The following is a 2963-nucleotide window of genomic DNA, read 5'->3' on the forward strand; positions in this document are numbered from 1 at the left end:
CAAGGATCTCTGCCCAGCCAGGAACTCAACAGTCTACCAAGGAATAACACAAGGCCCTGACAAGTTAAGAAAAACCAGATCACAAATCCCTTCTGTAGGTCCCTGGGAGATAGTGCAGTAGGATAAGGGATTGCCTGGCAAGCGCAGGGTCCTGAGTTTAATCCCCAGTACCACAATAATAATAATAATAATAATAATAATAATAATAATCCCTTTGGCTGTGTGCTTTGCAGGCACATGCGGTGGCTGCCACTCAGAACAAGAGAGCCCTGGAGACACTGGGAACATAGAACACCATCATGTGACAGTGTGGGGCCATGGGCATTGTGGATGAGCGGCCAGAAGGCTCTGAAAGCCGTAAATAAAGTGCTTTACATGGAAAGATCGAATATTTCCTAGAAATATTATTATATCATTGTCCTAAGTTGAACTGAATCTAGATTTTCTTCCAGCTACCCCAAAGCTAGAGATACAATAGATTCCAATTCTGTCCAGATTTGCAAGGTATAATAAGAGCTTTGCTACTTGGATACAATCCATTTTATTGCTATTTTAGTGAATACTATCGTCAACAGAGTTTGTTTTTCCAGGAACTGTCCTCCCCAGGTGCAGAGCAATGTGAGTAGACACCGAGGATTTCTATGCGGAGGCCCTCTTCCTCTCTTCCCCATGCCCTTGGGCCTGTGAATGACTGGTACAGGGTGGACACACAGCTCCAGCTGAACTATCAGAATCTTTGCCTTGGATTTGGAGAGCTCAATCCAACAAAGATGAGCTATTAGTTGCTGAGACATGTTCCTGGAATAGTTACAGAGCAGTGACTCCAAAGTGTCAGAACAGCTCCCTGGGGAGCCTCAAGTCACCCCAAAATGCAAACCTTTACATGAACATTTTTATGTGTGATTTATCTTTACACGTAGAGCTGTACACTTTTATATATCATGACGGACTGTTTTGTTTTGCTTTTTTTTTTTTTATGAATTTCAGACAGGGTCTACAGGGTCTACAAGGTCTACAAGGTCTCACTATGTAGATCGGACTCATACTGATTCTCCTGTTTTCAGCCTCCCAAGCGCTGGGATTACAGGCATGCACCACCACACCCAGTCTCAGTGCAGCCCAGGGGCACGGCCGGCACAGCAGGCCAGGGATCGAACCCCAGCCACTGCACTCTGTCTAAGCAGGTGCTTGTTTTCTAATGATCAAATAGTCACTAGAGTGTGCCAAAAGTTAGAACATCTTTTTTTTTTTTTTTTTTTTTTTGCAGAACCAGGGATGAACTCAGGCCCTTGCGCTTGCCAGGCAAGCACTTATTCTACTGAGCTATCTCCCCAGCCCCAGAGCATCTTAACTAAAGCAATTGCAGTAAGACTGTTAAGAGATCTGTAGCTGGGTGTAGTGTTGAGGAGGACTCAAGAAATGATGAGCCGGCCTCGCAGTGCACAGGCTCACGGGCAGCTGGAATTCCTGCAGCTTGGGCTTATCCTGTCAGTACTACAAAACATCACTTTGGGTTGACTGTAAGGTTTGACAGCTTCATTACATTGGTCATCAATTATAAATTATAGGGGCTGGGGAAGATAGCTAAGTGGTCTAAGCTCCTGCCTGGCAAGCACAAGGATCCAAGTTCAATCCCCAATACCAAGTGCCATGCCAGCCCTGGAACCTCAGGCATGCTGGGCTGCCCCAAAACCAGGCATAATGGCACATGCCTATAATCCCAGTGCTGAGGAGGCTGAGACAGAAGGATCACTATGAGTCTGAGCTCAGTAGTGAGACCCTGTGCCAAATAAATCTTTCAAAAATTATAAATTATATTAATTATAAATTTTGATAAAATTGGCTTCCTGGTTTTCCAACTTGGGCCCGGTAGAATGGCTCCTGCAAAGAAGGGTGGCGAGAAGAAGAAGGGCTGTTCCGCCGTCAACAAGGAGGTGACCTGAGAGTATACAATCAATATTCACAAGTACATCCATGGAGTGGGCTTCAAGAAGCGCGCCCCTCAGGCACTTAAGGAGATCCGGAAGTTTGCCATGAAGGAAATGGGAACTCCAGATGTGCGCATTGACACCAGGCTCAACAAAGTTGTCTGGGCCAAAGGAATAAGGAATGTTCCATATCGTATCCGAGTACGGTTGTCCAGGAAACGGAATGAGGATGAAGATTCACCAAACAAGCTGTATACCTTGGTAACCTATGTACCTGTTACCATGTTCAAAAATCTCCAGACAGTGAATGTGGATGAGAACTAACTTGGAAATAAAGTTACAGAACTGCAAAAAAATAAAATAAAATTGACTTCCTGATTTTTTATCTTTATCATCATCAATTTAGTTTGTGGATATTGTGTGCAGTGATCTTTTGGGCCCACAACCTTGAACTTTGGAGCCATGTATTGGAGTTCACGTAAAGGTCGTCCTGCCCCATACATGCATACAGGCATCTCATTTGCAATTGTGTTCCTAAGGAACTAAGTCATGCAAAATATACCTTCTTAGCCTCTGAAGGCTGGGAATACTTGAAAGGCAAAGGTTTTGTGATTCTTCAAGGGGCCACAATGAAAAGCCGACAACCCCTATTCCACAGGAAGACTCCACAAATACGGAGCCTTGAGAGTTGCCCTGATTTTCACCCTTGGTGACACCTCATTAGTCAATTAGCAACATTTCACCCTACAAAGGCTCTCGATGGTGGTGCCCTATGATTATAATGGAGCTAAAAAATTCTGACTGCACAGTGACGTTGTGACACCATAGTGCAGCTGTCGGCGGCAATGCTGGTATAAACAGACCTAGCGTGCTGCCGGCCACATAGAAGTATGGCCCATTGTCTTGTTTGCTGTCCTCTGTTGCTGCGACAAAACACCCAACACCCATAAATAAAGGAGGAAAGGTGTATTCAGCTCACAGTTTAGGGAAGTTTCAGTCCATACTCAGCTGGCTCCAAGGTAGAGTGGCACATGG

General features: G+C 44.9%; 1 pseudogene; it reads left to right on the forward strand.

Moving 5' to 3' along the window:
- The first annotated feature begins 1859 nt into the window (after positions 1 to 1859).
- Positions 1860 to 2252, forward strand: LOC101563064 (annotated as a pseudogene).
- The last annotated feature ends 711 nt before the right edge of the window (positions 2253 to 2963 follow it).

The sequence above is a fragment of the Octodon degus genome, unplaced genomic scaffold (assembly GCF_000260255.1).
Source record: "Octodon degus isolate 3935 unplaced genomic scaffold, OctDeg1.0 scaffold00140, whole genome shotgun sequence".
Classification (NCBI taxonomy): Eukaryota; Metazoa; Chordata; class Mammalia; order Rodentia; family Octodontidae; genus Octodon; species Octodon degus.